The following is a 12612-nucleotide window of genomic DNA, read 5'->3' on the forward strand; positions in this document are numbered from 1 at the left end:
TTGCTGGAATCCAGCACTGCTGTGACCTAGGGACGACACAGCCCCTGGGGCCACATACATCGTGGCCATGTGTATCCTATTGCCTGGGGCTCCCAAACACTGCGGGGAGGTTCTGTGCCCCCGCCACCTCCAGAGCCCTTGGGCCTTCCCCATCCTCAGCTCCCAAGCACAGGGCACACTCCGGAGCCAGATAAGCCACTTAGCAGCAGCAATTAGCTGTAATAAAAACTGCAATTCATTTTTTACTCGTAACGCTCTGCCAAAACAAGGCAGAAGGAACGAGGCGAGCAGGGCAGCCTGCCACCTCAGGGGGGTAGGGGGGCAGCCCCGGGATGCAGGAGAGCAGCATCCAGCCCAAGGATGGATGTACTTTGTACGACTGGTTGCACGAGAGGACAGGGGACAGTGTCAGTGCTGTGGAGCGGGATGGGGCAGCTCCGTCGTGCTCCATCAGCGCCGCGCTCTGTGATACAGATGCTGTCTGTCCCCGCAGGTGCCCGGGGCCGCGGTCCCGGCGCAGCCCGCAAGCTGCACACCTCGGAGCGGGAGCAGCTCGTGCTTTCTCACGCTAGGGCAGCCCTCTGCCAGCACACGCTTAGTCACTGGTAAATCCCAGCCGAGATCTGCTCTGCCCGCTGTGAAACGGATCTTGGCTGCACCCCCGCTGAAGCAATCCCGGCGCTCGGGAGCCATGGCGGGTGCGCTTTCCCACGGCAGCCCGGCATCCAGCGCCCCGTGTGAATCAGCGCCGGGAGCGGGGCCGGCACCGAGCGCCCGGCGACGCACATGGGCACATGGACCCCGAGCTGCTGGCTGCCAACCGGGCACAGCCGGGCAGGGGGCTCCATCCCGAGCTGGGTGTGCGCAGCACCCACTGCACACACACAAACTCTGCTCCCAGGTGTCAGCAGTGCCAGCACCGAGACTTAATAGAAGGGGACAGAGCCCCAGACGGTGACAGCGCAGTGAGTCAGCACAGCCGGCACCCTGTGCTGGGACATCCCCAGCTCCAGCAATCGGAGCTGGCCCAGCTCTGCCTGCGCAGCACAAGGAGCTCAAGGCCCCCAGGTTCCTTTTGCAGTGCTGGGCCTCTTTGTTTGGGACAGTGCTCCCTGCCTCTCCCAGCCCCCCGGGGGGAGCTGCACCGCAGTGACGCACAGACCTCCCAGGACTCGAGGGACTGGATGCACCAGCCTGGAGCTCCTGGCCATCTCAGCACCCCCACACAGCCCCAGGTTCAGCAGGTGTCAGTCCTGCTCCTTCCTCTGATACCCCAGAAAGCTGCTCCATCAAAGTGCTCCAGGGTCACTTTGGTGGTACAAGAGTTGGCTCCATAATAGTGCCCAGGAGTATGGACTTCTCCCATTCACTGCACCAACACACGACACCAGCATCACTCAGCAGTGCTGAAGGCTCTCCTTGGCAATGGCTGTGCTGGTGATACGTAACTCTCTGCCTGGAGAGCTTCTGGCTTAGGAAATCCTCAGTGTACCAACACTGGCTGTAAAGGCCAACATCAGTATTGCCTGCAGTGAACTCTGGGGCAGTTCAGGGCAGCTCATGTCAGGACAATTCCCTGGGTGTCTTCCGCTCGCCGTATCACAGGGCCACACAACTGCCACCTGCAGTGGTATCTCTTTCCTACTCACCGCCTACTGTCTTCCTTTCTTTCCCTCTCTCCGAGATGGGTATCATGTGGTGAAAGGGCCACTCCTCCAGATAGAGGTTGCAGCTCTCATCCTGGTTGTGAAACCACAGCTATCACAGCTCTTGAGCATCACAGAGTTTCTTTCGGGGACAGACTGAGACCGGAACACTCACATTGCGATGCAGGGTGCTCAGGCCCAGCACAGGTTGCCCACATTTCTGGCCCATTGCACAGACAGGCCTGTCTCTGTGGGACCCCAAAGCAGGGAGGATCTAGGACGGAGGGGGACTGTGGGGATGTCAATGACAAGAAAATCAGGTAATCACCATTGGCAAATTCCAATCACAAGTCAGGGTTTGATGCCTCATGCTCATCTGCTGCCTCCACGTGTGTGTTTTCTCGTATTATTCCCAACTCTCTAGCTCCTTCTTGCTGCAGTTACAGCTCTGACCTTCAAATGCTCTTCTCCTTCTCTAGCAAACATGGATTCCCCTCTATCCTACAGCAACTCTGAGCCCCATGCACAAAGTATCGACCCTGTGGGTACAAAGGCCACCTCCAGGCACAGCCCCTGGGACAGCCACACGTCCAAGGGAGATCAGAAGGCAGTGGGTTGGCTGCTCCCCTTCCCTGAAGAGCCAAGAGCTTGTTTCATCCACTGTCATTTCATCAGCACCTGCTGCTGCTCCTGCCTTGCTGCGTGTGGGCTGACACCTTGCCTTGGGTTCCCGCAGAAGCCATGCTGGGAAAGTGGGTGAAGGTGGCCACATGGGATGGCAATCTGAGCACAGTCTGCTGGTCCTGGCTGTGTAAGGGGCTCTGGTGTGTGTATGGCCACAAGGAGCCAATAATGTGGTGCCGGTGGGTTCCTGGGATCACGCAGGGGCATTCTGGTTCACAAAGAGGGAAGGGCTCTGTTTATTGACTCATTAACATCACTTCCCTCATCACCAGCCAGGTACTCTGAGAGGTCTCTTAGGCAAGTGCTGACCTAGCCCAACCCTGCTAAGCTGGTAAGATGACATGGGATCCCATGCCAGCCTGGTATGGCGTTCCCACTGCTTTCTCTGCTCCCGCTTTGCTATTAGTCATCTGTTTCTGGAAGGTTTCTCATGCATAATGAAGTGTTTCAACACTCGCATAAGCCAGCCCTTCTCATCAGGAGTGACCTGCTGCGTTTCCCAACGCTTTCCCTAGGCAGTCCTTCCGATTGCCATGAAATACGGAGTTAAAACATGAAGTTTTCTATCCCCCTCGGAGGCAAAAGGTGTGGGAAATTGAACAGATAAGAATGCCTTTAATTAGTATCATTTGCATAAGCTCTGGGAAAGGCTCACCTGACAGCTAGAAGGGCCTCATTTGTCTGGGAGCACGAAACAAGAACCACGGGCACGAAAACGGGCAGATTAGTGGAGCTGACAAGATTGGGGAGATAGTGGCAGCGAAGGTCAGCCCCGGGGAGCAGAAAAGTGGCCAGGGCTGCTGCAACCCCGGCGGGCAGCGCTCTGGCTCCAGGCCTCTCCTGAGTCTCCATCTTTGGGGCAACCAACTCTCAGCTGCCACGTGCCGGCACACAGCTGCTCTGGGGAAGGAGAGGGGAAGGGTAGAGCACACAAGTCCCCAGGTGGCTTGGGAAGGCTGCCAGAGTGAGCTCAGCATCCAGCAGGGCTGGGGTTTGCCTTCCAGCTCTGCCCTGAGCTCCCAGGCCATCACGTCCTTCACATCTCCCTGTGCACGCTCACTCATTCCTCCACACACGCACATGATCCTCCTGGGACCCCAGCAGGTGGGTGCCTGCTCCACTGGGACACCACATGTGGGGCTGCCTTCCTGCTGGTGGCAGCTGTGCCATTAGTGCCATGCAGAGCCGTGCCATGCTGTGCTGCATTACACTGTGCTGTACCATACCATGCCATGCTGCACTGTGCTGTACCATGCCATACCAGGCTGCACCATGCCGTGCCATTCTGTGCCATGCCAGCTGCAGCAGCTGACTCCTGAATGTGCTCACTCCTCTCCACACACACGTGCTCACAGCAGCAGGTCCCTAACCACAAACCCCGTCCTGCTGCGCTGCCTGGGGTAGTTGGCTGCACTGAGGGCGACTTAATTGTCAGTGACACCAAAAGCCCTTTTCTGTACCTCAAGGCCTTTTCAGTGATGAGAATCTCACCCGACATTGCACCTAAACCCACATGCAAAGCTGAATTTCCCAGGGGAAAAAAAGTAAGATGCTCAACCCCCCACTCCCACTGCTCACATGCACCCCCCCACACCCCTCCATCTCCTACAGCCGTGTCTCAGCCTCACTCACTTGGACCAGCAGAGCTGGGCTACGAGCTGCAGATGTGGGGGCTGAGCCCCCCTGAAAGACTCAGTCTGCAGCAGCACCCCTGACCCAACCTTAACTGTAGCAGCAAGCCCTGTTTGTGCAGCACCCAGCACAATGCGGTGCTGCTCTGGGACAGGATCCTAGGGGTTACAACAAGTTTAATAACAAAGCCAGAACAATAATAACCGCTTTATAATCTTATAATGAGGTTGCTCGGCATCCCCAGTGCCTTTATTTCGGGGTGAGCTCCATGCCAGGAGCTCCAGGGCTGGCCCCTTCCCTCTCCTTGCCTGACCGCCTCTGCCTCTGCTCCTCCAGCCCTATGCTGACGCCCTGCTTTTTGCCTGCATAAATCAACCTCCCTGCTTTATATACACCTCTGAGCAAGGGTGAAACCTTCTGGGTGTGCATATGTGCATCCTGCAGCCATCGGCTCCAAGGAACACACCTCCCACGGGGGGCTGGTCCTGAGCCATCCCATCCCATCCCATCCCATCCCATCCCATCCCATCCCATCCCATCCCATCCCTCTGCACAGTGACAGGCACAGGGATAACTTGTCCAGATCTTCTCTGTACAGGGCAATCCTCCCCTCTGACCACTAGCATCCCACACAGCACTGCTGGGCATCACCAACACGTGCACCAGCCCTACTGGAGGTTGTTTTCTGCCTGATTCAGGTGCCATATGTATGTTGCTGTAAGCAGAGCCCTCGCTCTGCCCTCTCTCTGCACTCTCCTCCTGTGGTGGGGTCACACAGTTGCATATGAAACTACCCTTGAGGCTCCGTTCTCTTCTGCAGGTGCTAGGAAAGCATTAGGAAATTACATTTACAGCGTACTAAGCCAAATGCGACCCTTATTCTGGCTTCCCCTGGCTTCCTCTGGCAGCTGTCCCACTGGGCAGTTGGGGTACGGGGCCAGCTGTATAACATATGCCAGAGTGTTTCTCCCCTTGCCCAGCACTGAGCCCTCCAAGTTTTCCCAGCCACCATCCATGTCCTGGAGGGGCTCTGATTTTCCCCACAGGAGCGTGCAGCCTTGTGCAAAGGGCCCAGGACACTCTATGCCAACTGCTCCATATGCCCTACAGCCAGCCCATGTCCTTGGCACCCCAACCTCCTGTGGAGCCCCAGGCAGGGGCACATGAGCAGAGGCTGAGCTGGGTGGTGACAGCAGTGGCCAGGGAAGCCGGGCTCACGTTTCAGCTTCTATTTTTATCTGGGAACCAAAGGCTGCCTGTGTTGCAATCTGGAGGCCCCCGGGGGACGCGCTGCCTCCCCAGCTGGAGCCAGATAGCATCAGCTCGATACCTGGCTTCCTTGTCAGCGTGCCAGACCTCCTGCGAGAGGGCAGCATCTTCCGAGGCACCCGGGCATCCCAGCCTGTGGTGTGCAGGGCAGGGGGTGCTGCATGTCCTGCTCCTCATCACTTCCAACCACCCAACACCCAGCGTGCCACCAGCACTGCCAGCAGTGGGATGCACGTGTCCCCGTTCAACCTTGGCCCCAACCTTATGCCACAAACAAACCCAGGAGGACCAGGATTCACCTCTGGCCCCTGTGGTTGGAAGGCAGCAGGGTGAGCTTGGGCCGGAAAGGGGAGAGGTCACGGAAGTGGTGGCAGCACCATGGTGTGACAGCAGCCACCCTGAGCAGCCTGGCTGGTCACTGGCTCAGAGCCCATGGGTGGCTCCTGCCATCCCACTGCATGGCTCAGAACGTTGGTGTGGAGCCAGGACCTGCGATGGTGTCACCGTGTTGGATCTGCGGGATTTTGGTTAAAAAGCAACAAAATAGATTTAGTTGATAGGGGTGCAGCAAAATGGGAGCATCTAAAGCTCAGGGCGCTTGCTCAGCTTGCAGCAGTGCTGGGCAGGGACCCAAGCTGGGATTTTGCTCTCCCAGATGCAGGAACAGCATTTCAGAGCAACAACATCACAGGCAGCATCAGAGCACAGCCCGGAGCCTCTGAGATGGGCACCAGCACAGCTGAGTCCTCTCGGTCCCCTGGCCGGCAGCAGCGCCTGCTCCTTTAATTGGGGCGAGACCAGAAGCGGCAGCAGAAAACGGGAATTAAAAAAAAAAAAAAAGCGTGAGAAAGGAAATCTGAGCGAGGCCTGGAGCGATCGAACCCATCCAGCGGAAACAATAGCCCAGGAAGAAAAACCAGTTCCTACACATAAGGTAGAATAGGCTGGGAACGGCTGAAGGAGGGGACGGGAAGGCCAACTCTGTGCTCGCAGCCTGCAAAACAGCCCCGCACTGGGCCGGGCTGCCCACCCCCCCATGCTGCCCACCCCCCCATGCTGCCCACCCCCCATGCTGCCCACCCCCCCATGCCCTTCCCGCAGTGCCCGGGCGGTGCAGCAGCCCCACAGGGCAGCAGGCAGCTCAGCTCCTCGGGTTGGAGCTCTGCACCCACTTGTAACTCGGCTGAGATCAGCGCCCAGGCTGCCCTTAGCCCTGAGCGTGGGATGAGCCCTGAGCAAGGTTTGACCCCAGCCGTGGGTCTCATGGTGCCTCCAGGTGGGGAAAGCTGTTGGTGACAGCGCAGCCTCGGCACCGCCACAGCCCCGTGGGTCAGGAGCATGGGCACAGCTCCCTGCCCACATCCCACAGTGGACAGTGGGCAAAGATGAGGGGCTTAAACCCTGCAGGGCTGCATTAGAGCGATGCAGATCAGAGCCGGGGCAGCCTGTCCATCCCGTCCTCCCTGCAGCCTGGCACACGCAGCAGGCAGGTATCGCAGCCCCAGCTGAACGCAGTCCCACACTTTGCACCTCCACGTGCCAAGCTGTCCCGGCCCCCCCCCACGCTCTGGCAATGCTCTCCCTGCCTGCCCCAGGACTTGGCCTCGCCTGGCGTGTGCAGGAGGTGCCAAAGGGAGCGAGGGCAAAGCCGTTCCCAGCACATTTTTCTGCTTTGACACACTCGCCAGCCCGCTCAGGCTGCAGCTGGGTTCCCAGCACGCCTGGCCTTCCCAGCCCGCTCCCCTCAGCGAGCAGCGCGTGGGGCCCCAGATTCCCCAGCTCTCTGGGAGCAGCACGGGACAACTGCGGCTGGCAGGGCAATGGTTGGAGCCCCAGGCATCGGGGTCCCTGTGTTAACCAGAGCCCACGGCTGGTTCAGGGCTGCGGGTCAGGATCCTGCAGAGCTCAGCTGCGGTGCTCTCAGTGCCCAGGTCATGCGTGGAGATGGGGACACCCGACAGGCAGAGCCAGCCTGCAGTTCCATAAGGAAATAAAGATCCTAAGGCAGAGATACCGCATTTGCAACACTGTGGGGCCCCTTGGGCAGCTGCCAGCAGCACGGTGCAGGCACTTCTCTCACTTGGCGTGTTCCCACTCAAACATCCAGCAAGGCACAAACCTGCCCTGCTCAAACCCTGCCCTGCTCAAACCCTGCCCTGCTCAAACCCTGCCCTGCTCTCTGCTGGGCAGCCCGGAGCTGTGGGGCTGTGACCGCAGGGCAGTGATGCTGGGGCTCCAGTTGTGCCATACAGGTGGCATCACGAGAGAAGCAGCACTTCTCAATGCAGCCTTTGCCCCCTGGTCACAGCACCTCCCAGCTGAGCTCCACAGCCCAGATCCCCCCCAGCACCCCTCAGTGCTGCATGGAGTGCCTGGACAGAGAGCACGGCAGGTCCCGGCTGCGCGGCAGAAAGCATACCCACATGAGGGTGGGAAATGGGTAGAGGAAAAGCAAACAGATGAAAGCAGGTTTGACGTTCTGCAGAACAGAAAGGGAAGGAGCGATGCTGGGATGGAGGGGAAATGAGCTCACACCAGCCTCCCACTGAAGGAGGAGGTTTCTATTCCGACTCCCAGCTCTGTGAGCCATCTGACAGCTCAGCATGGGGGGGTCTGCCGCTGTCGTGCACCCCTGGACCCACCGTGACAGTGGCACGGCTCCGTGGGGATGTGGTGGCACTCGGTGCTGGGGGCTGGCGGGTGTGTGCAGCCACCAACAGCCATGAGTCCCCTCAAGTGTCACCCAGGGGTGAGGGTGGTGGCACCTCTGGAAAATTAAACCATGACCCCGTCCTGTGCACAGCCTGCCACAATGGGCGGCTTTACTGGGTCAGCAGGTGGGAAGAAGGAGCAAATATTTGCCTTTGCAAACGCGATTGTTGCCATTACAGATATTGTGAAGCAGGAAGGTGCTATCTCTCACGTAATCTTTCAGAGCAGAGACATGGGCTGGCCCAGTGGATCCACTTCTCCCAAGGTCGCCATTTGTCACCCTATTGTCCTCCTGGTCTCTCTTTGTGCCTTTCTGTTTCCTGAGCCAGAATCTTCCATCAGCCAGGAGCTCAGGGTAAAGAAATGGGTTCCCCAAGACAGGTCCCCAAACTTGGACTGACATGGCTGCAGGACAGGAATAGGCCTGTATGAGATGTGCTGCCTGAGGAGGAGCCTTTGGCAGAACAAGAGAGGAATAAGAAGGGGATCTGGTGAGAAGCGGGATGTCCCAAAAAGAGTTTCAGAGAGAAGCCCATGCAAAGTGAGAACTGGGAGCTGCAAGGGGAAAATGCACAAGAGATATTGGGGATGAGTGCTGCAGCACCGAGTCTGCCAGGAGGCCCCAGGAGATCTCTGCAAGGAGATGCTACACTGATCCCCACCATCTCCAGCCCGACGCCTTCAGATGCAGAACTGTGACCCCAGTGTCAGTGGTGTGTGAGCACACCCTGCACACATGGGCACCAGGGAGCTCACACACCTCACCTTGTGTCACATACACATGGAAGGGTAACAACAGACCAACCTGCAGATTGTTCAGGCTTTCTCTGGTCTCGGGGTTTTGCTGTCTGTGGTTTCGGTAGCAAACTGGGGAGGGGGGCAGATGCAGAGAGGAGCAATGCAGCCCCATTGCATCACCTGCTGCTGTTCTTTCCTGGAGCAGCACGGCACCAGCCAGCATCAGCAAAACCCGCATTTCACCTCTCAAAAAGAAATAACACCTGTGAATGGAAAGTGCTGCCGGGCTCCTGCAGGTTGTGCTGGGGAAGGGAGGTGTGCACCCATCCCCTGCATTCTCCCATGGGACGGTGGCAGGGTCACTGTGGACAGGACGAGGCTGGGCTGGGGGTGGGAGTGCAGCACTGTGGCCCTGCTGGCTCCATGCAGGGCTGGGCTCTGCTCCTCCCCATGGGGCTGCCCGCACTGTGGGCTGTGCTAACACACAAACCTCCCATCTATCTGAGCTGCTCTCAGCGTCACTCAGATGCACATTTCCCAATAACCAGCACTGCATCCCCAGGTGCCATCGCTCCTCCTGCAGAGCCCCACGTCCTGCCACATGCACGGCCACAGCCCAGTGTCCCCACGGCCCCCAGCTTGCCCACACACTGGATGCTCCAGAGCAGGAAACCACGGGCTCATGTGTCTGCCCAAGCCCAGCTGGAGGCACAGTGCCTCCTCCAGCACCAAAACACCGACTGGAAGCTGGGGTGCGGGGTGAGGCTGCAGGAGCTGCGGCCGCTCTGTGCTCCCATCCCCGTGCTGGCTCCCTCCCGGGCACATGAGCGAGGGCACAGTGCCAGCAGCTGATGGGAAAGTTCAGGGTCGGGGCGAGCTGTGGGGAGAGGCACATAAAGGACTTATTGTGCCGCGGGTCTCCCTCGGCTGTGCGTGTAGAGGGCGAGCAGTTAAAAAACAAAACGCAGCCCAGAAATATGACAAGACACCTTTTTCCCAGGCTGCTGTTAAACTCTAATTAAACATTTCAGCACACTCGAGCAAGGGAATGTCTGCTTCTCAGGCCCAGGCGATCTCAGCTGGAAAACATCTCCTCTGGTGTGAACAGCCTCGCACAGTGTGACCCAGAAAGACGCCCCTCAGCAATGCAATGCAAACGCACACGCAGGGTGGGAGACCTGCCTGCACCGCCTGAGCTGTGGGTCGGGGCTGCATCCCGAGGACACGGGGCAGTGAAACTGCACAGACCATGTTCTGAGTGTGTGGCTGCCCCGGGTGCAACACAGAGCCAGGCTCAGGGCTGCCCTGGGCATGGCCTCTAAGAGCCTCACATTGCCCACTGTGAAGGGCTGTGAATCTGCCTCGCTGCCACCAGCTGCATCTGAGCTGATCTGAGCTGAGACATGGGAACCCTTCAAGCAGGGCTACAATAAACCAGGCAAGGCCAGAGCTGGCATCGTGCTATTTCAGAGAGTGAAGAACAAACAAAACAGCACAAAAGAGCAGAGAAACAAAGCCAAGCTCTGCAGGGAGTGCCAGGACTCCTCAACCACAGCGAGTGAGCAGAGGGGCACAGGGTTTGATCTGCCCCTCTGCAGGTCCCTGCAATACCCAGCAATGTGGTGCCTGGTGCCAGGTGAGCAGCACAGGGGCCCTTCTGGCAGCACCCAGCCACCAGCCCTCAGCACTTTATCAGACACACACTCAGAGAATCAGCTGCAAAAATCCCTCAGCACCTTGTTTGCACGCACAGACCACATATAGTGCATGGGATGGGCTGCCACAGGGGCTGCAAACCTACAGAGAAGCCTTTGGAGGAACAAGAGTGGAATAAAAAGGGGATCCAGTGAGAAGCAGGATGGCACCAGAAACCTTTGGAAGGTTTGAGTGATGTGATGCAATGGCTGCAGATGGACTCTGGCAACACTTGCAACACAGAGGATCTCATGGGGAGCACCACCTTTGAGGGAATGAGCACGTGCACCTCAGCTAAAGGGGCATCACCAGCTCTTGTGGGGCTTCTACAAGAGGATGTCCCAGAAAGAGCTTCAGAAAGAAGCCCGTGCAAAGTGAGTTACCACGAAAACCTGCAATTTCTGGAATTGCCAGATAGTGGGGAATGCTGTGCCCTGCACGGCTGGGATCGCAGCGACAACCCGGCTGAGGACACTGTGATTTGGCATCCCGTGGAATTTGGCAGAACTGGTCTCTCCTGCTCTGAGGACATTCCAACGCCCTGTGCGGGCAGCCTGAGTTAAACTAACTGGATAAACACAGCAGCTGGGGGTCATCCATCTCAAGCCCCTTCACTTGGAAAGCACCAGTGCTGCTCCCTGCCCTGCAGGGGATTGTCAGCCCAGGTTAGCAGTGGCCTTAAATGCTCTCAGCCAGGGAACCAGGCTGCACCGCAGTGGGCTGTGCAGGACACATCCATCCCCAGCTCCACCAAGGACATCCCGAGCTGTTCCAACAGTCCCAGCACACAGCAGGAGGTGATGGCCGCAGGGACCGCAGTGCCACGGGGCACATCCTGCCCTCCTGCCCTCCCGGGGGTGCTGTGACTGGGCAGTGAGGAGCACTGTGACACCAGCAGCTGGTGGTGTGGGTCAGTCCTGACCTGTTGGCCAGTTGTTTCCCAGGCTGCTCCCTCCGGAAGGAAGCGTGTGCGGCTGGGCTGGAGCACAGCGTGGGGATAAAGGCACTGCAGTGTGCTCCTCCTCCCCTCTCTGGGCAAGGAAGGGGGATGCCAGCTGGGGAGGGAAAAGGTTCCCAGGATGAAGGTGTTAAATGCCCTTCTCCCGTGCTGCTGTCACCTCGCAGTCCCCGGGGTGTGAGAATCAGACTATTATCCCCTCATTAGGAACTAACATACTGTACTAACCTTTTCACATGAAAGCTACAGTCTGTTCACCAACAAAAGCTGACGGTTGGTTCCCAGGAGTGGAAAAAAAACAACCCAGCAAGCACTTAGCAGGGGTTGGGGGCCAGCCATCCTCCTGGTGCTGAGGGGACCATGGTGAGCCCCCGCCATGAGGGGGATGGGGCTTTGCGAGAAAGGGCAGCGGATGCCCCTGGGAACCCCTCGCCTGTTCCCCCCACTGTGGGACTGACGGGGCTGTGGGTATGGGGTCACTGCATTGAGCCCTGCTCCATCTGGGCACGCTGCCTGGACTGTCCCCACAGGAGGGGATGCCCGGCCGGCAGAGCCCTTCTGACCACTGGTGCCACCTTGGCTGCTCCAGGCTCCCCCTGTGCACCCTGCAGGGTCCTGTGCTGCTGAGCAAAGCACAGTGCGACCTGCGTGGCCTGGAATCCCCACTCCCCTTCAGGTTCCCTCCTAGGAGCCAACACACTGCTCACCCCACCTGACCCCGGCAGCTGCTCAGCAGGGCTGGGAGAGCATCACAAGCCTGTGAGACCCACGGGAAAACCATCAGCAGGGTGAGAGAGGCTGCAGGCCAGCAAGATGAGCACAGCTACGCCTGCCTTGGATGCCGCAGGCACTGCCTGAGGATATGAACAGTTGGAGCAATGTCCTCCTTTCTCAGGCTGTTAGTTGAAGGAGAGCTGCTGAGGGCAGAAGCTCAGGTCACTGCAGGTCACTGCAGCTTCTTGATGCTGAGATAACAGAGACTAGAGCAGAGATCTGGAATGGAAAGGAGTTTCTCTTGTTTCTTTACGTGATCATCTGCCCCTTTTTGGGCTGGAGACCTTTGTCGGCTGGAGAAATTGGTCTTGGGAAACGCTCACAGCAAGTGCTGAATCCTTGAGCAGGCTTCAGCAGCACCTCATGAGGCTTTCACATCCCTGGACACACATCTGCCTTTCCTGTATCACTGGGAAACCCCCTGAGCTCCTGGTCCATTTGTAGCCCTGCAGCCTCAACCAGCCCAATGTGTCTGATGAGGAGAGCAGCAGGAAGGAGGGACAC

At 58.3% G+C, this 12612-nt stretch overlaps 1 protein-coding gene across 2 annotated transcripts in view; it reads right to left on the bottom strand.

Moving 5' to 3' along the window:
* EXD3 (exonuclease 3'-5' domain containing 3) overlaps positions 1 to 12612 on the bottom strand; it is a 163154-nt gene that overhangs the window by 8667 nt on the left and 141875 nt on the right. The window lies entirely within an intron of this gene.

This window comes from Coturnix japonica, chromosome 17, assembly GCF_001577835.2.
Source record: "Coturnix japonica isolate 7356 chromosome 17, Coturnix japonica 2.1, whole genome shotgun sequence".
Classification (NCBI taxonomy): Eukaryota; Metazoa; Chordata; class Aves; order Galliformes; family Phasianidae; genus Coturnix; species Coturnix japonica.